A 26,979-nucleotide genomic window follows, 5' to 3' on the forward strand; every position below is an offset into this window, starting at 1 on the left:
CATTTGCATTTTGCCTTTTGAATCTTAACTGCCAAGTATTTTACCATCCTCATTCTGTCTACTCCCTCAGGGGTGTCCACTCTGTTGCAGATCTTTGTGTCATCCAGAAAAAAGGCAGCCTTTTTCCTTTAATTCTTCTGCAATATTGCTCACAAAGATATTGAACAGAACTGGCCCTTGGACTGATCCCTGAGGCACTCCAATAATTACCCTTATCTCCTCAGACTAGTTCTTCTTTCACATCAAGAATTTCTATTGTAAATGTAGTCCTAGATAACGCTACTAAATCCCACTTGCAAGCTCGCTAAATGCAGGTAGCCTTTATTGCTTTGGAAACCAGCTGGGTTTAGAGAGGGATTGATTGCAGACACGTGGAGGCAATGGAAAAGGAGGTTAGAGAGTGGAACTGGGAATCTGTTTATTTTGTTTGGGGCCGAAGCAATACAGTGCGCTCAGCCGCGCTCAGCCGAGCGCACTGTATAACCCGCAGTCGGACGCGGGTTAAATAGGCACTAATCCACCGCCTAATGCAATAGGGGATTAGCGCCTATTTAACGCGCGTCCGACGCGGAGTGAAAGCGATAGCGCTCATCATATGCAAAAGCATGTGAATAAGGCTGGTACTCATTCGCACATTTTTCGCTCAGCTATTAACGCCTGCCTGGAGCAGGCGTTAATAGCTGAGTGCATTGAAAAAAGTACAGAAAAGCAGAAAAAAATGCTTTTCTGTACTTTTTTAAAAGTTAAAAAAAAAGAAAAAAAAACGCCTCTGCCGGCCGCTTTGAAGACCGACGCCGATATGCTCGGCGTCAGTGTTTATAACCGGCAGACCTGCGGTAATCGCGGGGTCGCGTTAGCGAGGAGGCGCTAAGGTCGCCAAGGCGCTAAGGTCGCCTGGTGCGTGAACAAAAAGTATGCGCGCGCTCTTTTTTAAAATGTACCCATTAATGTGCATAGGTTGCTGTTTTAGAAGACACTTCTGTGCGTACATTTGATAACTCACTTGCATATTTTTACATCTGCTAATTACCTGGCGGAAGTGATATTAAGTATTTATTGTGTAATACTGACTGGGTGGGAAGTGTGGGTTAAATTGGGGAACCTGGAGAAGGAGTTTATTTATATATTCTAAAATGTATGAACCGCATAACCAGTAAAATGTACAATTGAAGTGGTTTACAGATTTAACATACATAATAAAATCCAACCTAAAACCTATTACCCACAATACAGTGAACTGATGGACTAATTGGTAAACTGGTTAATTTCATATATATACAGGTTTTAAAATTGGCTGACTTCCATGTGTAAATTAGGATTTATGCGAGAAAGTCCTACTTTATTTTCACACATAAAATTTACTCACATATATTTTTAAAATAGGAAAAGTATGCATATTCAATACATTGATATACATGGCTTCCGTGCATTATATATATTCGCGCATATATATTGCGGAGTAGAGCTCTGCTTATTTTATAAAACACGCGTACATTATACATCTGAATTATAAAATATCTGTTTGCGGCCATATATGCATGTATATGCTTCCGAGCACATTCGTTTGAAAGTTCTCCTCTAAGCGTACTACAATATCACAAATGTTGCATGACGTTTGTGTTGACTGTTGCACGTGGGAGGTGTTACCGAAAGTATTATTTATCACAGCTACTTTGTTTTGTTGGTGCAGTGTCCTAGTAGCTGCTGTGGTTCAGGAGATTCTTAGCCAGATACATTTTATAGGATCAGCATCTGAAATACCCAAAGATGTTACCGTACACAGGTGCGGCTCAAGGCAATCTGCCTCCTGAGGCGAGGGATGAGATGGCGCCCCCCCCTCGCCCTGCCCCCTCTCACTCCACCCCCTGCTCACACAGCCCCTTCTCGCTCCACCTCCCGCTCGCCCCACCCCCATCCCTCCTCCATGCCAGCGGCCTGGTGTTGTTGTCCCTCCTCCCTCCTCCACACCACCGGCCTGGCCTCCGCTGGCGGCAGCCACTAGCAGCAACCCTTCTCTTTTCTGCTGCCGCCGGCCTGCAGGATGAAGCAGACGCCACAATGGCGTTCTGAGAGGGGCATTTTTTTTTTGCTGCCTCAAAATTCTGCCGCCTGAAGCGGCCGCCTCACCCTGCCTCATTATAGAACCGCCCCTGACCGTACACTTTTGCATATCTTCATTGCTTTTTTTTGAGGTAGGGCTTTTTTATGCTTATGACTATTTTTTTTACCTTTTCATCCTTTATTTGAGAATACCTTTGGAAATGTAGGAAAGGTTGCAGAGCATTTGTAAATTGGCGTTTGTGCTTTACTTGCCATTTACCTGCAGTTTCAGCACTCTGGTATGTCTGTCTGAATGTGGCTTCAGTCCATTACTTTAGCCATATCCGGCAAAACTAACAGAATTCTTGGCTGCTTCCAACAGTTTTTGAGCAGATTAAGGGATATCATGCAGTCTTCAGTCTCATCTCAAATTCTGCATCCAGGATTCGTCTCCATGGTATGGAAACGATATAATGCGTCTGGGAAAAAAAAAAAGTTCAGTGAAGAGATGTGAGGATAATGAGAGAATTGGAAAGCACGAGCTAGAGGAGCGATTACATAAATCTAGGCTCTTTTCACTGGAAAGGAAAATATTAAGGGAGGACATGAGCCAGTTTTATACATTTCTAGGGGGGAAGGTTAATGTAACCACTCATAATTAATGTAGTCCTATGTATGGAAAGATAGCCAGGGGGCATGCTTTCTTGCTTGTGAGATCTGTGGTTGGGAGGGTTCTGTGGAAATATGATTTTTCTCAAACGTGTTTCAAGGCAAAGCATTCCTGATCAGCTTAGACAAAGCATTTGCCTTTGGTTTTACTTGCTAGGTCAACTGATTATGCCTTTAATGAGGCATTTATCTTTCTGTGTTAAACAGGCTCACACCTATGCATCTCATTATCATTTTACTTTTATTTTTTACTGTTTTGTGAATCTACATTTTTCTTTCTTTCTTCCCTTTTCAACTACACTTACCAACATGAATTGTTAATAACTCATTAAAAACCCCATATCTTATGGGCTATTTAATGAGCTTTTCTGCTTAACTCTAAGAGTGAATATATATAGGCACAACTTAAAAAATATTTTTTTTCTATCTTTTTATCTATTTCTCAAGGGAAGATCACTCCCTTAATGACCTCACAATCAGGGGACCTAAAAGAAATTTTAGAAGTACCCAAGAGAGCAAAAGATTTGACATGAATATTGAGGAACAAAAGCAAAAAGGACGCTGATGGGGTGTACATGGTCCACATAGCCCGGGAACAAAGACAGATAGCACAGTTAAGGCACAGAGAACTGTCAGAGCAAAGCTAAATAAGTTGGGACTACAAGTCCCAGCAACATTTGCTGGTAAGACAGGAAGCTAAGTACCAATGCAAGGGCTCTGAGGGAGGAGTCTGTAAAGTGAAGGGAGGGTGGAGACTCTCAGCACACTTGAAAAGCTCACAGCTGTGTTGTCTCAGGGAGAGAAGAGGAAGGCACAAAGGAGAGAATGAAGAGCTTTGGATGCTGAAAATGTGAGTTAAATACTAAGTTAGTTTTCTTGGTTCAATAAGCAGAGGAAAAGTGGGAGAAAGTGCAATAGCTTTTTTTGTTGTTGTTGAACTATGGAATGCTGGACTGTTTCATTCCCTAAGACAGAGAGAGAGAGAGGGAGAGGAATAAACTGTAGTAAGCTGCAACAGTTTCATTTCTATACTCAGCCAAAAGATAATATGGGCAACCAGGACTCAAAGCCTCCCTCACATCCACCCGATTCACAAATTGCCCGCGTCAAATGAAATAAACACCAGATAAAACATTGGAATTATTAAAGGCTGCAGCTTTATTAACACAACAATAATTACACCTGAGCCTCAAAATTGACATATACATCAGTCCCCGTGGATATCCGCCTCGCCCCAGCAAGATGCACTACCCCCACGGCACCCGGTCTGCATGAACCAGCAGCACACTGCCGCTCCCCTGAGACCCCCCAATACAGCCAGGGAAGGAGTCCCCACCATGTGACTGAAACTCACTCACTTCCAAATCACTCAGAATACTCAGGTTGTTGAATCTGATCACCTAATGGATCCTTCAACAATACCACTATCCCAACAATGGCTTGGGTAATTGCGCCCCCCCCCCCCCCCCAACACTGCGACAACCAACACAAAAATACAATAAAGGGCGGGAGGAAGGGATGCGAAGAGCCACGCTGGAAGGCAAAAAGATGGGCTACACATTTGTACCCTGCCCTTAAACCAGGCCCCCCTTAGGACCACCCCATTTTCCTTGATGCCCTGGGGCTCAACCAAACAGGGCCCAAAACAGTCACTGCATGGTTTGAAACCCCAGTGCAGCAAGGCCCCAGCCCAGTGGCCTAACTACCCTGGAGCACCCAATCCATCTGTCAGGTGGGGCCAGGCCTGTTGCCCATATTATCATGGGCATCCAGAGACGTGGCCTTGCCTGCCCTGCACAAGAGAATGAGAAAACTTCAGCAACGTTCTGGGGGAACTGTGGAAGTCAACTGCCAAATTAATTCCCCTTGCTATCTGCATGAGAGAAGTATGACTAGCGTGTACAGAAAATGTTGGCTATTCTGAATGAAACTAGACATAAATGGAAATGAGAAAATTTGACTCCAGGGCAGCCATGGTACCAAGGGACTACTGCTGAGAGTGATTGGATAAGTGTGTGAAGATCACATCCCAAACTATTAATTCAAGATTCCCCAAGGTAACCTCTTACAAGGAAGGTCATTAGCTTTCTCACTCATTATCAGACATAAGCCCCTTAGAACAGTAAAATTATGCTATCTGTCACTTCCGACAATGTTCCTCTCTCCCAGAGCCAGTGCAAGAGTATCTAGCACCTTAGGTGAACTTTACGGTTTGGTGTCTCCCTCCCCTTCCCATCCCAGACCACCCCACGCAAAATTAAAAATTATGCATTTTTAATAACTGATTTTACATGAAAAAGGATATTATGAGGTAAAAATATCACCACCACCAACCTATACATATATATATATAATATTTGTATGCGCTACTCTGGTTCTAGCCAGAAACCCCCACAAAAAAGACATTTGGAACCTATATGGTATTAGGCCTATTGTACCATGTGCTGGGTATGGGCTTGGCTTCCAGAAAGCTATGAGAAAGCTGGATGACAATTGCAACGTAGTAAAGTTCTCATACCAAAACAGCAGTAACTGCCAGCACTCAAACAGAGGGCTGGTAAATTTCAAACGGACATGCGGGCACACATATACATGTGTTTATCGGCGTTTGCCTAGAGACGCAGCAGTTTTATAATATATGCACACATGATATAAAATAACCTAGGTGCATGTATATGTGCGCTTAATTTTAAGCTTGTGCATGCCCAGCAGCATAAATTGGGTTTGAGCCACGTAAGTAAGGGAATTTTGTAACAGGTTTGCATCCACACCAGAACCAGTTTCACTAGTTTGGCCACCAGTTCGCCCTGTGTAGAGCTAGATCCTCCAACCCCCCCCGGTTCTTTAGCTTGCACTCCTCCAGTGCCTATTGTTTTATTAAGATTTACGCCTCCTCCATAGCAGAAGTAAAGTTACGCAGCACTGGACCTGGGCGCGTGCCCAGGTGGGTAGGTACTTGCACGCATATCTCTTGACCCTGCCCCAGGATGCCCGTGCCCCACCTACACCATGCCCACATTCCGCCCCTTTTATGTTTGATGTGAGATATTCTTGCTTCGGGACTTATGCGCGCATGTGGGTGGCTTTTAAAATCTTGTGGACGCACACATGTCCTACATGCATAAACATCTCCTGATTTTGGCATGCGTCCAGCTTTTAAAATCACCTTATAAAGAGTAATAAAATTCTGGCAATTTTAATACCAGTATAAAGCAATTGAAATATAAAAAATGAATAAAAACAAAGGCAAGAGAGATCTCAGTGCAGGTCTGAGGAATATGAGTAAAGCCTTAGAAGGGGTCTAGAGGTAGAAGGATCACGAAAAAGGTGACAATTTTCAGGTTGCAGTATACAGTGAATAAAAACATCAAATGTGTAAATGTATTTATTTCTTGATTTATAGCCTGCACAATCCCAATTTCTTGGCGACTATCAGATTTACATACATAATTTAAATTAAAAAAAATCAAAGCAATAGTACAAACTTATAACAACATACAACCAAACCAGAGTTAAAAGGTCATTTAAAACAAAATGAACAAATAAAATTAATATGTAAATAACTTAAAAAAATCTACCTAAAAGCAAAATAAATAGAAAAAACACAGATGAACCAGCCAAAGGATTAAGTATGATTATTATCTAAATGCATCAATCTTCCATGTCAAATACTTATTTAAAATAGAATGCTATTGATATTGAAAACATCAAGACAGTAACTTTCAAAGTGGCGTATGAGCACACATTGATGTGTATGCGTTGGTAGGCACAGGAATATATACGCGCCCAGGGATACATACGCCTGCATGTTATAAAATAACCTAGGTGCATATTTGTACACGCCCAATTTTGCTACTGGGTGTGCACAGTGGCACACATCTGGGTATAAGACGCACAAGTGGAGGATTTTTAGAACAAGTGCATATCCATGCCAGCACCAGTTTCGCGAGTTTGTCCACCATTTCACCCACTCTAGAGCTAGGTCCCTCAAACCCCCCCCCCCCCCCGGTTCTTTTGCTTGCACTCCCCCCAGTTATCTCAGATGGTGACCCCTTCATCATCTCAAGGAGGTCAGTTTTATTTTAAACTTATACCTCATCCTTAGCATAAGTAAACTTATGTGGCACTAGGCCTTGGCGAGCGTCCAGGTGCATAGATACCCATGCCCTGCTCATACCCCGTCCACACCACACTCATACCACACCCCTTTTGTCTCCATGCTAGATGTGCGCACATCGGCAAAATGCAGGCTCATCCCCCGACTTTATAAAATTGGGTGGACATGTGCATATGCTACATGCGTATGCATTTCCCAATTTAGATGCACAGCCAGCTTTTAAAATTAATCTCCAAGGGAGCACATGTTAGGAGATCAGGGACCACAGATGAAGGTGGATAATTTTCAAAGGGATTCACACGTGTAAATGTAACTACTATTGTAATGATTTTCAAGTGCCATTTGCCTATATAAAGTGAACTTACTCAGGTAAATCCTATGGACAACTCAATGGCAATTATTACAGCAATTTTCAAAAACCCATTTACACTGGTAAAGTGCATTTACACATGTAAAGCTCATTTCTAATTGTGTAAATGCTTTTGAAAATCAAGCCCATGCTTTTCATTCAGCGTAAAAGTACAAAGGTGGGTAAATTTAGCATTTAATTAAATCGCTACATTTTAAAGATCAAATTGGGGAAAAATAAGTGCAAAATCAGAAGGGCCACGATTAAACATTCTGAAAAAGCCTAAGGAATATTTTAGTGGGATAAATGGTTTTAAAATTGCACATTTTTGTTCAAATTAGATCCATTCCAAATGGAAGTTGTAAATCCGGTCAGGATTTTCAGCTCTTTAGTGCGGGCTGCTTAGGACTCAAAACTGTTTCAAACATGTAGCAGAAGCCATTTCCTAGATGACCAAGCTGCCTCATAGTAAAAAGTGAAGAACATCAGGTTGAGACAGCCAGTGTAAGAACATCTAAGGTGCACTGTTACTGGCTCCCCTGAGGGTTTTGAGAGAAGTTTAACTAATTCTAATAGCACTAAAATGTATACCCTTTAATACCATCTGCCAGTGAGAATAAATCATCATAAACATAACTTTAAAGTACCTCATAGGCACTACTTTTCAGGTGATAACACTGTAAGGAAAAGATGTTTGTTGTTATAGAACACCCAGAGCTATGGCTAATTCTGTGGTGTGCAGAAGTGCTACCCTTCTTACAGGGATTGCTCAGTGTCATATTCTATTATAAAAACACAAAGGGAAATATTAGACACATAAGAGTGAGTGTGTGTAAGTGAAAATTGTTTTAAGCTATTTAACTTCTTGAAAAGAGAAACTTGGAGGTAAGAGATAGAGTAGCCTTAGTTAGTGTTTATAAAAGTGGGTTTTTATTTAGCTTATTGAGATAATATTGGTTGAAGGGGGAAAACAGTGAATGGAAAGCATTGTGACACATATATGGTTCAAAATTCAAACACCAATTTCATACCCTTTTTTATTTGTAATCAGATACTGAAAATTGAGGACAAATTAGGAAAAATCACAGTTTAATAGGAAAATAAGTGCTGAAAACTTATTGGTATATAATTGATGGCAGCACGAGTAAAATTGGAAGATAAGAAGCTCCAGTTTTAATAACTTTGGAGAAAGAGAGAAAATATTTTCCCAATAAGAATTTGCTTGCTTGGGGTGAAGAAGTGAGGGAACATCTAAAACAGGCTCTAGCACAAATATGATCATCTGGAGCTATATTTTAAAGGGCCTGAATAATTTATAGAGTGAGAAGGGCTTGGCCATAAAAATAATTTGTTGGAAACAACTACAAGATGCATCAGGCTGCAGAAAATCAGAGAGAGGAACAAGGTGCATTCAACAGACATAAAATCATACATTTCACTCATTCCCTCTGTTATTTAGATTAGGGAGATCTGGCTTATCTTTTTTTTTTTTATATTAACAATAGCTAGACTTCAAAACTACACTAACATACTAATTTACTTTTTTGAAAGATACTTGTAGCTAGTTTTTCCTCCTCTTATTTTAGTTAAAGATTAAAATAAGTTACCAGAGAAGAGAAACACGTAAGGAGACCTTGCACTCACGGAACACAGAACAGTGAGGAAACAGAAATAATGATCCTATGCAAGCAGTTCATAGCATCCACAATCACTAGCCTTGAATACCAGCTGTGGTGAAGAGATGAACCTGTGTTCACTAGCTATGATCCTTAGCCCCAAACCCAAGCTACTTTCTTATCTTTTACATTAGCTAATTCAATTGTGCATATACAAATTGTGACTAAACTGCAAGAGGAAGTCTTAAGTATTCAGCAGCAAAGACAGAAATAAAAGTAGAGAAAAAGAACAAGAAAGAAAAAATACATATACACAGGGAGAGGAAAGAAAAACTGGGACAGAAAACAAATATTGGGTACAAAAGAAAGAAACAGAATAAATACTATAACACAGCATACTTACCTTTCCTTCCATCTGGTGAAAAGCAAGAACATCTATAAAAGAGAATTTATAATCAAGAATCAAATTTAAAAAACACATTTCAACAGCAGTACTACAACATTGCTATAACAAAGAATAAAAAAAGATAAATTAGTAGTTATCTAATGGTATCACCTTGCAGAACTGGTTCTGAGTAATTTTATAAAATATCTTTAGAAAGAAAAAAAGCTTTTATTAAGGATTTGTTATTTGCAAAAGTTATAACAATTCTAAATACTAAGGTGTAGATTAAAAAAAAAATTATGCGTGCGCGCTTCCTGGCGCATACATATGGACGCCCGATTTTATAACATGCGTGCGCCGGCGCACGCATGTTATAAAATCAGGGGCGGCGCACACAAGGGGGGTGTACAGTTTAACAAAATTTGCGTGGCTACTCATCGCAGCCTTCGCCAGTTCCCTCCCAGTCCAGAGTGGGAGGGAACTTCCCTACCCCCCTACCTCACCTTCTCTACCTTTCCCCTCTCCTCCCCACTTCCTAATTGCTAGTTTTTGTCTTTTTTTTTTACCTTGTTTCAGCAACTTACTTCAGCTCCCGAGCTGAAGTAAGTTGCGGGTGCCAGAGCTGGGTCTTCGGGACAGTGAACAATGGCGCTGTCCCAGCCCGCCTCTCCCCGCCCAGAAAACGCCCCCTGGCCTGCCCCTTTCAGGAAGGCCTGCACTTATGCGCGTGCTGACTTTTACACGTGTGGCCGGGCCTTTTTTAAAATAGGCTGGGCGCGCGCGCAAGGCTCGGCCATGCGCTTCAAGCCGGATTTTACGCGTGCGGCCTTTTTAAAATCTACCCTTACTTGTTGCTGGCTTAAACTAATTGGTCTAATACATTTTAAATACTGAAGTTGGAAAAAATCAAATTTGATTCAATCAGATTTTATTTTAAACCCTGCCTTCCCTCTTATTCCAAAGGAGACAAGTCAAATGGGTTCCAGGACCCCTTTTCCTTTTCAGGAGACCTGGTAGAAAGGAGGGCAATTTCAAACTTCTACTCTTGCACAAAACGTCCAGTGACTCAGTAGGGATAACATCAGAAACCCCAATGAAAATACTTTGTCATCATTAGTGGGAGGGTCACTGCCCGCAAAGAGGGGCAGGTTAGACTTATTTCTCCGTAAATTCACATTGAAATATTATTTTCTTTCATTTTAATTTCATTTTGCATTTATGTGTCACCCTTCTCTAAATCAGGGACCCAGGATGACTTACAAGATAGCAAAAATACAATAAAATGAAAATTATGCAAAATCTAAACATGTACAATTAAACCACAGTAAAGCCATCAGCCCCTTTCATTGATTCTTTTTTAACTCTTAATATTGCCAGGGGCCCTACCCATTGAGATGTTTCATTGTGTGCAGTCAAGTCTCATGTACCAACTAGTTTTTAAATGCATTAGTGCTTTGTATTTAGGTTGTGAACACCCTGTGTGGTAAACACACAGCTCTTCATGAGTTTTATGGAGCCTGTGATAATTCATATGTAATAAATGCCAATCTCCTATACATTCAGTATTTATATGTTGAGTTTTTAGAATGGAGCTGGAACCAGATTATTATATTTAAGTGGAGTAAGGACTCCAACTGATATTTTAAGGGCAGGATTAAGAAATGGCATAAGAAATATTTTTGCCCTTGTATCTGTTAAAATAAACTGCAATCAAGCACAGGTCACATGTTACAAAATGAATGGGCTGTGCATGTGGAATTCTGTTTGTGTGTGGAGTCTGTGCCAGGTGCTTGTATTTGTTTTCTGCTAGTTATAGGTGAAGTAAGGCCTATTGAATAACTTGAGATATGAACCCTAAAAAAAAATAAAATGAAAGGTCACATTTTTCTAAATGGGAAACCATTCATTTGGTAAAGGGCACGAGTACAAGGAGCAGACTGTGCCATAAAACAGGAATGCATATCCTGATTTTTTAAAGCTCTTTTTATTTAAAATAGTAACACTGTGTAGAAGTAAAAGGATAAATATAGTGCTTTTAAAATGAACAGTCTTGCTGTGCTGAAATTGTTTAATATGAGGAAGGCATATCCAATATGGGGGAAATGTTACTGTATATGTGGTAAAACTTTTAATAACTGTAAAAGAGAAGGACTAATAACAAATTGACTTCAAAAGTCCAGGCTGTAGTTTAATTTTAATCTGTATTGCCCTGCTCTCGTGTCCCTATTTTGGGTGTGGATTGCACATGCGTATGCCTGCTTGTGAGAAAGGTTTATGTAGTCATTTATTTTAAAAGATTTATAACCATTCAAGGTGGGAAACATGAAAAACACATATGGTCTGATTTTAAAAAGCATTTACATGCTTAAAATTGGGTTTTACAGGTGTAAGTGCACTTTACCTGTCTAAGTGGGCTTTTGAAAATTGCTACAATATATACCATTGAATTGTCCATAGGATATTCACATGTAAATGCACTTTAAATGCGTAAATGGCTTTTTAAAATTGCTACGATAATACATTACTGTAGCTTTGATGTATAACTGATCATTAATTGTGAAACAAAAAAATGATTGTTAAAGGGAACTGAATACATGCTGAAGTCCCAGAATGTCTTAGTTCAGTACTTAAGATTTATTGATTTTACATGGGCTGAGATAGTGTGGGCAATCTATTAGGTGGGCCATCAGTGCGGGCATTATGGTTGCTAGAGACAAGAGAAGTCTTTGGCAGTAGCAGGTCCGGTGTACTGGAACCCATGAGAGCTAAAATTGATGCACGATGCTTTGGAAAATAATTAAAGTAATTATTATTCATGCAGACATTTGGAACTGCTTTCTGAGTAAGGAAGATTTGATGTGGGTCTGTATTATGCATGCAATGAACAGTCTGTTACAGGCAGGAATTTATATAGGAGTAACAAATTATTTGTGAAATCGATAAGAGTCTTATTATGTTTGTGGTCTTTATGTTTTTAATTATGTGTGGTTCTCTGTTACCTGCCTAGAATGGTAGAGTGGGATAAAAATGTTTAAACTAAAATAAATATTTACAGTAAATAACAGAAATAGGGAAGTCAAAGAACTAGAAACTCAATACTATTTCCTTACCATGTTGACAATGTCTTTTAATTATTATTATTAATTATTTGCATAGTATAGCAGAAGAATGACGCACTGTATAGAGATACATATATATATATATCCTCCTGTGAGTATATATAGATGAAAGATGAGTTCTTATTCAAAACTTTTATAGAAGTTATCTGTAAGTGCAGGTGTATTACAAAGGAACTTTTTAATAGGTGTGCTAAAAATTAAGTTTAAAAAGCTTAACTTACCTATAAATCTTTTCGTTTCATAAAAAAAAAAAATTGTCTATACGTATGCTGATAGGGATGGTAACTTTTATACTTGCGTGTGGGCGCACATGTATGCCTGTATGCCGGCTCGCGCCAAAGGAAGCAGCCATTTTATAACATACACGCATATATGCATGTATGTCGATTTTTATGCGCGTGGCCGATTTAAAATTCAGCCGACACTGTCTTTAAGGACAGCGACCCCTGAAAACTACTAGCTGCTTGTTCCCAGTCAGGTGTATCTCCGGCACATACCATTTTCAGAGTTCCTCCACAAAAAGTTCCTCACATCATGGAGAGCACCAAACTTGTCCACAGCTTTCTTTTTCTCCCGACATAAATTTATTATCAAAACCACCTATGATCTGTTACTTGCTGGAATCTTTCCAGACTAATTGCGGCATAAAAATAAGGATGCCCTATGTGTGGAGAGCACCTCCATGAAATAAAGCCTTCAGAGTGAGGAGGCCTATGCATACCTTCAGTTCAGTACCATCCAGCTGCTTCCATTTTTGTATATTTTCAAGATGACTTGGGTTTCACTCCCTAAACTTATGCTTCTCCTCCCTATTTGTTTCTCTTGCAATTACTGACCAGTTCTTGTCAGACATAAATAAGGCAAACATTTCTGAAATGTTGTCCCTCTGGCTTGCTTGCAAGGGCCCATATGGTCAATGCACAATGTCTTGGGCCACTATTTTGCTACACACCTGCCGTGAAACTTTTTGCCACAAGCTGCTATTTCTGCCTCTTTTGGTGGAGCACCCGGGCTGTTCTCAGAGAGTGGTGGCTGTGGTTCCTGGACTGTAAAGCTCAAGATCTGCCTCTGCTATGCTGGCCATGAGATATTCTTCTTCCCCTTACCACTGAAGTGCTTGGCATTGTGGCTGCTTTCACCACCAACATTTCCCCCGTCATTGCTGGATGAACTTTCATGCGGAATGTAATCTTCAGATTCAGAGCAGTTATCATCCTCGGAGGAAAGTCCATTAAATGAGGAATCATTGCTGTCATCTGGGAAAAATAATATGATCATTTCTTTAGACCTGCAGCTCCACTTCCTTGATTCTCTGGATTATAGAAAAAATAATGAAGTATAAGGAATAGGACACCATTGCCCCTACCATACCCAGTAAAAAAAAACTCCAGGTATGGCTTTACCAAGCCAGAAAAAGGACAGAAATCCCCCCCAACCCTTGGAAAGTGCTAGCAAAACAGATTACAACATTATCTCCTTCAACCCATGGCAGCGAAGCAATCAGAATTACTTCCTGTTAAGGCAAAGTCCTTAACAGGAAGTAATTCTGTTTAACATCTGTCCTCTTTCTGTGTAGACTGCTCCTTCTTTCGTGCTTCTTCCTCCTTGCATGTATTAATGGGGCAAAGAAGCCCATTCTTAGATGCAAGAGAAAAGAATGCATCTTGCTGCTATTTGAGAAGTCAGAGATGTGATGACTTGGCTTTGTGGAATCAAGATGTCATCATGGGGCTATTGTTTGTATCTTTCAAGGTATTCAAGCACTCATTGAGAAGCGATGAGGAAAGTTTCTGAGCACAGAGGTGACACAGGGTTCAGATGATATTAGTAGCTCAATATAAGCATAAAACCATGGTTTTGTTTCCTGCAAAAAAGAACTTTGCTTTTTAGCATAGCATAAAAAAAATGGGGGTTAAGGTGAACCTTGAATGCACCTTTTCATAGGCCACCCATAAAAAATATGCTGAGTCCATGCTGGTGTTATGCAAACTCACCCTGTATAGGACAACCCCTGCAGGTGAGGGTACAGATGGACTCCCTACAGGGATCTGTTTAGAGCCTGCCTTTTTTTTCAACTGCAGAGGCCAAACCATTTGTAATAATTAAGTGAGACTTGGAAGTATTGTGTACTGGGTAGTCAGTGACAAATACCTAAAAGAACATTTTACAAAGAAAGCCAAATAAGTCATCTTTTATAGACCTGTGAGGTCTGAATGTCTCCCAGAACCTGCAGTTAGCACCCTGCAGTATGTCCGCCCTCCACTATTGTTGTTTTTGAGTCTCCCCTAGCCTTGCATTAGTTGAGTGCCTATCCTTCAGACCATTTAATGGAGGGACTTTCCTCCAACGTCTCCTTGTCTCTCAACCTACACCTTGTAACTGGGCCTCCCTGTGGTCTACTTTTACTGATACTTGACTGTCCCCTAACTGTGCCTCATTCTGCCTCTCTTCCTGTGACAATGTTCTCATTAGGGATGTGCAATCGTTTTTCCTGAATTAGGCAATGTCAACGAAATTGCCTAATTCGGAATGGTTCGGGAGAACCGAAAAACAATTGCATTTTTTCCGAAATTTCATAAAAAATTCTTTTTTTGAGTTAGTGCGTGCTAACTCCTGATAGTGCGCACTAACTCTGCCAGGTTAGTACTTCTATTCAGGACCCCCCACGGGAATTTCATCCTTGGAGGAAAGTCCATTAAATGATGAATCATTGTTGCTTAGTGCACTAACCCGAAAATCGGGACCTCAGAAAAAAAAATTAACCCGAACCACAGGAAAAATGAAATTCCCGTGGGGGGGTCCTGAATAAAAGCCCGACACTAAATTTTTACCCAAAGTATATCTCTAGTTCTCATACCGCTTAGTACCTTACCTAGGAAAAGACAGAACATCAAATGTAAATAAATAAATAAATGTATTTATGAATAGCAGAGTCATAGGAACAATACAAAATGTGCAGTGATAATATAATTTTTTTTGCTTTTGCTTTTGAAATTGCATGAATAGCTGTAATATATACATGTTTATGTCTGATTTAATATACTTTGAAATCTTTTTTTGCTAGGTATATTTTGAATGTTTAATTCAAAGCTTAAAAATGTGCTAGGTCAGTTGTCTGTGCAGAGGGTTTTACAGTAGTCATAGTAACATCAAAATTCTAGAGCGTCAGAATGTGTTAGTGCAGTCCTTAGAGAACTGTATTAGCATTTCTGCATTGCTAATTTTGACAACAGAAACATATTTCAGCTTCATAGGGATTTTATATTAATACTAAACAGACCTTTGCCTTAGTTTTACATTTCTTTAATATTAATCACAATATGCCTGAGACTAGACTACATTTAAATGTCAGTAAAATTGGTGGGTGGACCAAGATATGAATAAATTATTCACATACAAAGAAGTACATTATTGATTTTTTTTTAAATAGATTTTTTTTAACATCTTGAGGAATTTTGAGAGTCTTCGACTAGGCAAGAAGAACCAAACGTGTCTGCAGTATAGCTGGATTTCCCTATGGCTAAGAAATATGTTGCAAACGTAAAAATGAAAAATCTGGATCGAACTGCCCTGAATACCCTACATTTTCGTAGCGACATGTTCAAAATTACATTTAGATCTGCTAAAGTTTCAGTAAGGCTGCTTGTGAAAGAGTGTTTGTGCCCTACCAGATATCTCAGGTATCTAAAACCAAACTAATCCCTGTGATATCAGTACAGGAGGGCATGACCAGCTTCCCCGGCAAAACGCTGAATGATGGAACGTCCACCCTGTGGTTGTTTAGGAGAGGCTTCCTGCTCAGGGAGGAGAGGGAGAGAGAGCCGCCACTACTCCAAAGCAAGGGCTCTTCTGAACCCGGGACTAAGGTAACTCCACACACACAGACTGTGCTCCATGTGGTGACAGTGTCTTTTCCTGGCTAAAACTGTTTTGCTTCAGGCTAGCCAGGGTATGGTGCAGAGGTCTGCTTTGTGTACCAGTGGCAAGGGACCAGAGCTGACTGTGGCCAGGAGGCAGATGGCATCCTCGTGGACCAGTACATTGAGAGGAGCTGTTTTTGGACCCTGGAGAAAAATAAAATTTTATCTTGCATCTAAATCATTGAGCTGCACTTCAGAGAGTGTATTGCAAGAGTGGAATCTTCACATTATTGCATTATCATTTAATGCTGAATTCACCCAAATGCATTTAAAAGGTATTTGTCAAATTCAGCAAATAAAAATGATCAAATCCTGTGTTAATAAAAAGCAACTCAGAGACCCTGGGTATCTTGAAGATCAGGTAACCCCTCCCCCTCCCCCTGTGCCCTTTTGGTCTAGAGTAATACATGATCAGTAACTTTACAATTTGGATGGCCCTTATTATCATTTTCCTAATAGGCAAATTCACTTTTCTGACAATACCAGCACCTGGGATTGGGTGGAAGAAGTCTTTTGAGCATGATCTAACTGAATATCAGTTTGAAGTAAGGACAAAAAGCCAAAAATACTTTCCCACACTATGAATATGATCAAAAGCATTTACTGCATGTGGCCCTATTTCATAGGGAAAGCAAATCTATCACTCCTTGAGTAGAAAACAGTTTTCTGAGGTGGAACATCCACTGAACAACTACCAGGATGGACCCATAGGCGCTATTGTAGCAGGAGCATAGCCAGAACGTTTTTGTTTTTTTTGGGGGAGGAAAGATTAACATGGGTGGGCAATATGGCCAGCCCCCCTATCTGATGTGGGTCTTCACATTAGTGGCTACAAAACCCTTTTAATATCCGGCAACACACTTTTCTCCTCTCTCTTCTCTGTCTCCCTGCCCTGCATAAGTTAAGTTTTTGCACTAATATTCAGCGAACAGTTTCTTAACACATCGCCAAAAAAAAATGTAACTCCCCCGATGTAATAAGCAAATGGCTTGCCAGTGGATCAGGAGTTAAAAATGTGCATAGGCTGAACATACATTTTAACTTAGAAAGTGGTTTATGCACACAAAAGCACAAATCATCGTGTCTTTTATGTGCATAAAAAACTAGTTGTGTTGGTATATCTTGAGGCAGCAAAGAGAAGGTGCAGGAAAGGTTGCGGTAAGAAGCTGTGGGAAGTTGCTGGGCCCGCAGCTTCTCGATTACAATCCCTGGCAGCTGTGCTTCAGAGCCTCGGAGGACATAAGCCTCTGATCTCCTCCCAGGGTTAGAGATTCCCTGCACTGCCTGCCCGCAGGAGAGGCAGGTCTACTATAGACATAATGCTGCCCTGGGGCAAGCTGTGGTCTCCTTTGCAGCCAGTACAGAGGGCGACATGTCGCTTGTCCTGTGGGGGCATTGAAAAATATATATTTTGAGAGGAGAGAAAGAGAGATTTATGTGCATAAATCCCAAGTAGAGGTTCTGGCATCAGAAGCTTCTGCTCATAGACTAACATTAGCCCTGGAAGCGTTACTCCACCTCGGAGTTAAGTTTCCAGCGCTAAAAGAAATATGAGCTAAGCCAGTGCACCTCTGCATTGTGGTAGAGGCTAATGCCTTCATTCCCATTAGATTTGCATGGGAGGGCGCTAACCTGTACACACATTGTTATGCATGCAATTTTTGCGCACAGAACTCCTTGCTGCATCAGGAGTAAAGTTTGTGGGGAAAAAATGAGTGCACAACTACAGGTAAAACTGTATGATCTGCTGAGGGCACCTCATTACATTCTCCTCTCAGGCATTGAAGAGCAATTATGTAAATAGATGTCTACCCATCCCAGGCATTCCAAAGGTTTTAACGAGATGAAAGGAGGGGGATAATTACCTGCCAAAAGTAAACAGAAAGACTTTGAAGGTCTCAAACCTTTACATATCTAGTCCAAGAGCAATGGGTTTCCCATTCAACTTACCCCCTTAAAGGTACAGGAAATCGGACTGGCAGTGATTCCAGTGCCTCTAGGCCCTCTTAACTGCTGTACCTTTAAGGGGATGATTCAGATGGGACATTATCCTGGTACTAGGGGAAGGAGGCCTGAGCCAAAAGTGAGGGGGCACAAGCCCCCAAGGCCCACCCATGGCTATGCCGCTGTATTGTATCAGCAGATGCTGCAAGAAAGGAGTTAGCAGGTTAAGGGGGCCGTTTTCTATGCGGATCGCACGCGATAAGGGACGTTTCGCACGAGTTGGGGCGGCATTAGCCCCGGAAGAGGAGCAGTCGGGGCGGCACCGGGGCTGACGCCGCGAAGACTTCGCCGACAGCGAAAGGTACGTTTCTTTATCGCTGCCAGTTTCGCGCCGAATAACCATGGTGTAGTTATTTGGCGCGACGCCGGCAGCGATCGCAGGACTGTCCCCCGTTTCGCTAGCCCGCCCCTTTTACTGCGGGATTCACGCCGCCGCGGTGTTTTTGTAAATCTAGGCCTAAGTGAGGACCTACAAATGCACATCACTTAGAAAACTCATTTCATACTGGCCTCGTAATACTATGTACTATGGACACCCACTCCTACCTAGTGGAAGTCCATACATGGGAATCTGGGTAAATATACTGGCATTATGGCAAGACCCAGGAAACTTGACAGCCACATCCATCATCTGCAATAAATTGTCAGCGTACACCTGTATATTCAGACTCTGATAATGCTTATGGTTTTGGTAGATTTATTTAAGAACATAACATAAGAACATGCCACACAGGGTCAGACCAAGGGTGCATCAAGCCCAGCATCCTGTTTCCAACAGTGGCCAATCCAGGCCATAAGAACCTGGCAAGTAACCAAAAACTAAGTCTATTCCATGTTACCGTTGCTAGTAATAGCAGTGGCTATTTTCTAAGTCAACTTAATTAATAGCAGGTAATGGACTTCTCCTCCAAGAACTTATGTTCAATCCTTTTTTAAACACAGCTACACTAACTGCACTAACCACATCCTCTGGCAACAAATTGTGCCTTTATTTATCCATTTATATAATGTCATTCTAGTTCATATTCATAGCGATTTACAAAGTAAATATATATAAAATAAGTAAAATGAAATACATAGGTATTTAAAACATTAAAGCAAAGCAAATGACATTTACACTTATTCTCCAAGAATAGCCCTGCTTCAAAACATTTATGGACTTAGGATTGCAAATTAGTCTTATCTTACAAGTGACTCCATCTCTGAATTATGTTCAATGTATTTAATCACCCTCATATGCCATTTTAAAGAGCCATGTTTTCAGTTCCTTTTTACAATTCTTAAAATCTCTTTGCACTCGAGTTTGTCAGGCATCATATTCCTGGACCCTTGGAGGAGCCAAGTGTGCATAGCCCTCACTGGGGAAGGGTGCCCCCTCATAGAAGGCCCTTTGCACTTCCTGTCTCTCTGGCTGAGTACATAAAGTGCTGGTTATAGTCAGGCATACAATCTATACATGAATTGTACCCATTAGGGAACTGACACATCTAGAGACAGAAGACTGACTGATGCCAGTCACGTCTCCTGCCCCCATGTGAAGAACTAGTAGCTTGATCAAGCAAAACTGTCAGCATTTTCACATCTACAGTCATGTTGACAGGCTAATCTCTATGGGAGCCAAGGCAAGCATGCACTGCTCACACAGCTGGGAGGTGAGAGGTCTAATCAGGCAGAACCTAGGATGACTGCTATCTGCAGCCCATGGCTGGGCCTGTTCATATGAGTGGGTTCAGGCCTGGCAATATGTTAAAGGTCTTTTCTGAGGTGCCTTTATTCGTACAAATTCATAGAAGGCAAGAGGGTAACCCACATGGAGTGGCAGTTATTACCCTTAATAGAAACATAGGGGGTAACCTGCATGGAGTGGCAGTTATCTACCATGAGCAGCTTGCTGGGCAGACTGAATGGGCTATTTGGTGTTTACCTGCCCTCATTATTATGTTAGAAGTGGCCTTGGGGAAAAAGAAGCAGTACTGAAAGCACGTGGGGCACAGGCCCATGGGACTCAGATCCATACGTGTCTCCCTGAGATTTTGACAATTAAATTTAATAATCACAATCCACTCCCACCCTGAGAACAGCCATTCAAAAAAACCAGGATAGTAGGGCTACTGAGATCCTTCTGTCTGGTTGGGGACAATTTAAGGAATTGGCACAAGCCACACCAAAAGAGCAAAAGGGACACATTGGGCTGGCTGATTCTTACACAATCAGTGTTGTGCTGCCATTTTTTGTCAAAAGGCTCTCACCAGTTCTCTTCCGCTTGGTGAGGCACTCCTTCTTCTATTCACAAAATTATTTAGTCCCCATCACCTCTCGCCATATAACAAAAAATAAATTGTACAAAGAACATGCAATCATTTAGCACTGAAAATCACAATTATTTATCTTTTTTTTAATATATAGACTGCACTATCTCCAATACTAGGCGGTTTACCAAAAAACATACATACATAATATAAGTAAAACATAAAACATAACATTCCAGTCATGGGATTCTAGGCAGATTCTGAAAGCTTTGGCTGGTCCGATCTTCAGGGGGTCATATCTGAGACATTATTCACATCTGAAGAAGGGACCTATGTGATCTCAATAGCTCATGTATACATTTTTGGATAATACTTATATTGATCCTTTATAAGCCATCTCAGCCAGCAGACAATCCAGTTTTCTCTAGGAGCCATCAGCCTTCCCCTACTAGATCACCGCATAACATATTTCAGTCACTAAAGTAAAATGCTTTTTTCTACCTTTGTTATCTGGGTAGGGATTCTTTTGTATTAGTCTCTGTCTCTCTTTCCTGATGTCCTCCTCTGTTTTTTAACTCCTTTTTCAGGGTCTTCTTTCTTTTTTACTGTTTTCCCTCTCTCGTCTGACTTCTTTCTTTCCTTCATTTTCTCTTCATCATCATTATCATCATTATTTATCTCACGCTCTTCCAGAAGGTGAGTTCAGGCTCTGTTGCAGGATAGAGAGGTCTACAAAAGGCAATGGTATGCATCAGAGACCACCATTCTAACAATAAAGTGAGTGGTAAGGTAAACTTTCCTTTGTTAACTCCATGCTGCCTCTTTTCCATTAAGCCTTGTCTATCCATATGGGGAAGAGGTAGAAGGGCAGGGAAGAAGGAAGCATGGGTCTCATTCCTCCTATCTCATTCCTGTCCTTCATATCTCACCCTCCAGTTCTCCCTGTCCTTTTTCCCAACTCTCTTCTCTATTTCTCCTTTCATCCTCGATCTCCCCCTCACTGGGTTGTTTCCTTCATCAATCTTCTGCTGTCAGGCTCCCTGTTCCCCCAACAGTCATCCCCCTTGCACACCACTCTCCACCATCCCCACATTGACTTTATCACCCTCTCTCAACCATTTCATTTTACTCACCTTCTCGCATATTCTCCCATTCCCTCGGGTTTTGTCTCTCTCACCCCATCAACCAATTCTGACTCCCTTACCCAAAATTATCTCCAAACATAGAAATGACTGCAGAAGAAGACCAAATGACTCATCCAGTCTGCCCAACAAGCCTCCACACTTTTTTTTCTCTCTCATACTTATCTGTTACTCTTGGTCTTTAGTAACCTTTTGGTTCTATTTCCCTTCCACCCCCGCTATTAATGTAACCTTTTGGTTCTATTTCTCTTCCACCCCCATCATTAATGTAGAGAGCAGTGCTTGACTGCTTCTAAGTGAAGTATCTAGCTTAATTGGTTAGGGGTAGTAACCGCCACAATAAGCAAGCTACTCCCACGCTTATTTGTTTACCCAGCCTGTGCAATTCAGTCCTTGTTGGTTGTTATATCAATATAAATCCACTTTTCTTCATTTCCCCCTGCCCTTGACGCAGAGAGCTTCTCTGGATATGTATTGAAAGTAAAGTATCAGGCTTAATTGATTTGGGTAGTAACCACCGTAGCAAAAGCTACACCCATGCTTATGATAGAGGTTTATAAAATAATGAGTGGAATGGAATGAGTAAACGTTAATCAGTTGTTTACTCTTTCTAAAAGTACAAAGACTAGGGGATACACAATGAAGTTACTAGGAAATATTTAAAAATAATAAGAGAAAATATATTTTATTCAATACATAATAAAGCTCTGGAATTCATTACCAGAGGGTGTGGTGAAAGCTGTATTGTAGTTTTGTTTAAAAACAGTTTGAACAAGTTCCTGGAGGAAAAGTCGATAAACGATTATTAAAGTGTAGTTGCAGATATCCACTGCTTATCTCTGGGATAAGCAGCATGAATCGATGTGTCTCTTGGGATCATGCCAATTACTTGTGACCTAGATTGGCCACTGTTGGAAACAGGACACTGAGCCTCAATTATTCCAAGATTGTATTGCTGATATCAAGGAAATGAGGGAGCTTACTGCATTCACCTCCCTTTCTCATGTCCCCCCCCCCCCCCCCCCCGCCCCAGCATTCAACCTCCTCCTGTTCTCTAACATTTATTCTCTTCTACCATCCTACTTTCTCACCCCCAACATTATCACCTACTTCATCTCACCCACTTTCAATATTTCCCTCCTCTCCTTTCCCATCCTCTCCCACTCTACCTGTAGCTGAATCTTGAGTCCTGAGATCAGTTTGTGAGACTAAAAATTGCTCTTCTCTCTAGTCCAACCTCTCTGCCAAGCCTGGATTTAGGCAAAGGCAATATAAGCAACTGCTTAGGACACCAAATTTTGAAGGTACCATATATTCAGGCAAAAGAGGAGCCTGGCTTTGCTTGCTTTAGAGCTATATGCTTCAAATGGTTGCCATAGCTTCAAATGATTGCCTCCATGGCACTCTGCCTATGGGGACGGAAATTTTGAAGCCAGCCATGTCTTCTGCTGCCTGCAGTATCTGCTCAGTCTCACCATCCACCCCCTCCTATTCCTTGCAGAGAAATAAACAGAACAGCTGTTTTATATTCAGAGCACTGTCCAATAGATTTGGGGCACAAGTCCTGTGTGCCCATGACTAGCAACGCTCCTGCAGGAAAGCATTGCTTCCTACCGAGATAAATATAGACTGGGGTTTTGTGAGAACAAAGGAATTGCTCGTTAGAAGAAGGCATAATTGGCTGTGCTACTGAGCAGGTGCAGATAAGGTGCTAAAATGATCATAAGCTATATTGACCAGAAAGACATATTCTCTACAAGCTGGCTATAAATAACGGGGAATTGGACTCAGACAGCAATAAACAAGGGCTCTGACTTTTATGGTCTGGGAAACTGATAAGTATGGGGGTGACCTGTACAGCGCAGCAGATACTAACATAAGCTTGCTGGGCAGACTGGATGGAGTGATTGGTCCTTTTCTGCCATCATTTCTGTTTCTATTGTTTATGGGTGTCTAGCCAGATCTAAATGGGATTCTGTCACCCTATTAAGAGATTTTTAGTGCCAAGATTGTGTACCTGATAATTCCTCTGTATCAGGTGTGGCCAACTCTAGTCTTCAAGAGCCACAAACAGGCCTGGTTTTTAGAATACCCATAATGAATATGCATGTACTACCTCCATTGTATGCAAATCATTTCATGCATATTCATCATGGATATTCTGAAACCCAGGCCAGTTTGTGGCTCAGGTGGGCAGCAGTTGTTCACCCCTGCACTATATAAACTCTTGTCATTCTGCTTGCCTCACTGCCTCTCAGGGCTGAACCCAAGATTAAATACTGAATCTCTGTTTCACAGTAAGCTTAAGAGAGGAGAAAGAAGATTTCCAGAGTCAGATTCCTATAGTATACTTCCTGTTTGCTCTTCCAGATATACTCTGGGAAAAGCTGGGAAAAAAATATTTTCAGAAAAGTTTGACATCTCCTACAATGTTTTTAAAAGAGGAGGGTTATTCCCAGAACTGAAGTTATGCACATCAAAGAAAATTCCATTTTTGCTTTGTCAAACTGGTAGGAAGCTCAATTCTACATTGTGGTTTTTTTTTTTTTTAATAGGCTGCTCTCTATTGCAGTCTTTTATCATTTCAGCAGTTTGAAGTAGTGTAAATTGGACAAGGGTCACTTAAATTCTTCTACTGTGCTGTCCTTGGTACTCTTAAGATATTGCTATTATGTAAATTTCTCTCATTGCCTGGCTGATCACTGTAATGGCAGCACCAGGTTTGAGGAAAAACATTCCATTATTTCTGCAGCTAGTCTTCTGGAGAAAGTACTGGAGCACAGAAGTGCCATGGCAAGTCCTCCCTTCCACTCTGGTAGGTACATGTTCTGTGACATACTGTAGGTTTTGATCTTAGAAAGTTATAACAGTGGGGGGTTCAAAACAGTTGACGAGTCTTATATGTGTTACAGTGACATAGCTGTTAATGAAAAAACAAGTAAGAACATAAGATACGCCATGCTGGATCAATTCAGTCCAACATCCTGTCTCTGAAAGTAGCCAGTTCGGGTCACAAGTCATCATCATCATCCTTTATTTCATGTTTTTACAGAAAAAAAATTCAACATGTGTTACAGCATGCTAAAATGACACTGTGTTTCAGTATACAATAGATGGGTGGTAGCTGTTTACATTCATAATTTCATATTTAAACATGCAGGTAAAAGGCTATATTTACATTACATTCTATGAATGGGGACAACTGGCTAAGAAGAAGTAAAGAGAACATCAGTAAACACTGTAAATAGAGTAGCTAGTAATTGTAGAGGTGATGTAGAGTGGGCAATCAAATACCATAGAAGTAGGTGATAAGGTAGAGGATTTTAGTAGCATCATTTCATGTGTGCCAAACATAGTATCTACATTCTCAGTGTTAGAGAGTATAGGGCACCTGGATATAGGATTATCAGCAGTGTACCTCAGGGATTGGTCCTTGAACCGGTTCTTTTCAACATTTTTGTAAGTGATATAATGGAAGGGTTGTCGAGAAAGGTTTGTCTTTTTGCCGATGATATCAAAATCTGTTACAGGGTGGGAGGGCAGGAAGGAGTGGAAAACATGAGGGATCTAGCAAAGCTCGAGGAATCGTCTAAAGTCTGGCAGCTAAGATTTAATGCTAAAAAATGAAGAGTAATGCATTTAGAATGCAAAAGCCCAAGGGACATATACAGTATTGGAAGTGAAATTCTTCTAAGCACAAAGGAAGAACGGGATCTGGGGGTAATTGTATGTGATGATCTTAAGGTGGCCAAACATGTGGATAAAATGACAGTAAAAGCCAGAAAAATGCTTGGCTGCATAGGGAGAGGAATGGTCAGCAGAAAAAGGGAAGTGATATTGTCCCTGTATAGGTCCCTGGTGAGACCTCACTTGGAATACTGTGTACAAATTTGGAGTCTGCACTTTCAAAAGGATATAAACAGGATGGAGTCAGTCCAGAGGGTGGCTACTAAAATGATCAGTGGTCTTCATTCTGAAGCATAGATGGATAGACGTAATGGTCTAAACATGTATACCCTAGACCTAGAGGGAAGGCAAGAGAGGAGAGATATGATAGTCACATTAAAATATCTCAAAGTTTTCTCTGCATAGGAAGTGAGCCTTTTTCAATGGAAAGGAGGCTAGAATGAGGGGTAATGAGATGAGTTTGAAAGGGGGTAGACGCAGGAATAATTTTAGGAAATATTTCTTTACAGAAAGGGTGGTGGATATATGGAACAGCCTCCCAATAGAAGTGGTGGAGACAAACACAGTATCTGATTTCAAGAAAGTATGGGATAAATACAGGAAATTTCTAAGGAAGTGATGAGAATTATAATGCTAAATTAATTGGATGGATGGGCAGACTGAATGGACCATATGGTATTTTTCTGTCATCATGTTTCTATGGGATCCACAGGTTCCCAGAAGGGTACTAGGTAAAGCGCAGTAGTCATTTCCAGGGAGTTTAGGCTTCAATCATAAGGATGCCTATGGGCTGATTATTGTATAGAAGAGCCATGTTTTTAGTAATTTTCTGAATAGCTGTAGATCAAGGCCTTGTTTGATAGAGGATGGTAAGGAGTCACATAGGGTTGGGGCTGCACTTCAGAAGATCCTTTTTATGGTGTTTATAAGGTACAATTCCTTGATAGTTGACAGCTAGTTGGACTTGAAACTGCAAGTGCAGAGGATAAAAGGATATGTATGGAGTGAGAAGACAGCTGAAATAGTGCCACATTATCTGCGAGGGCCTTGTAGGCAAGAGTTAGAATTTTATATTTGGTATGGTAGAGTTTTGGGAGCCAGAGGAGGGCCTTTAAATTGGGGTGATCTTGTCAAATGTGCTCATATTCATTATTGTTTGTTATTGTTTGTAAGGTTTTGGGTTGACCCTTGGACACTGTGACAGCTGACCACGCCCACGGGGGGGGGGGGGGGGGAAGTCCCGTGAAGGGCTACAGGTCAGGCTCAGCTTTGGGACACACAACACAGAGTTATATCTTTTATTAGACAGAGTTCAGAAGCCACCAGAGGTGGCAGTAGTGAGTGGAGATGAGGCCCAGCTGGGCAAGGGTTCCTCAGGATACTGGAACAGCGATTCCCTCTATGGCTGTGACAGCGGTTTCTCCCAGAAGGTAACACAGAAGCTGGAATAGAGGCAGGCCCTCGAGGAGCGAATACCTGGTTCCAGGGAATAGCTCTGAGGAAATAAAGTTGGTAACTCACTGATGATGTAGGCAGTGGTTTCTTCCAAGCAGAAGCAATAGGTTCAGGCAGCGAGTCAGGGAACATGGGCCCTCGAGGAGCGAGTACCAGTTCCTGATAGCGACCTGAAAGAAATGAGAGAGGCCCCCGAGGAGCAGGTACCCCGTTAGGATAAAGTCCAA

The 26,979-nt window shown here is 41.1% G+C and overlaps 1 protein-coding gene and 1 long non-coding RNA gene across 4 annotated transcripts in view; both read left to right on the forward strand.

The window, feature by feature from the left end:
• The window catches only part of NKAIN3 (sodium/potassium transporting ATPase interacting 3), a 1,185,646-nt gene that overhangs the window by 222,087 nt on the left and 936,580 nt on the right, over positions 1 to 26,979 (forward strand). The gene's annotated exons all lie outside the window — the stretch shown is intronic.
• The window catches only part of LOC115085395, a 35,829-nt gene continuing 12,301 nt past the window's right edge, over positions 3,452 to 26,979 (forward strand). Inside the window, exon 1 of one of the 2 annotated variants that reach the window (XR_003854824.1) lies at positions 3,452 to 3,559. This is a non-coding gene — a long non-coding RNA (uncharacterized LOC115085395). Of the gene's footprint in view, positions 3,560 to 16,037; positions 16,162 to 26,979 lie in introns of those variants that run through there. The other variant, XR_003854825.1, reaches the window with a different exon arrangement.

The sequence above is a fragment of the Rhinatrema bivittatum genome, chromosome 2 (assembly GCF_901001135.1).
Source record: "Rhinatrema bivittatum chromosome 2, aRhiBiv1.1, whole genome shotgun sequence".
Lineage (NCBI taxonomy): Eukaryota > Metazoa > Chordata > Amphibia > Gymnophiona > Rhinatrematidae > Rhinatrema > Rhinatrema bivittatum.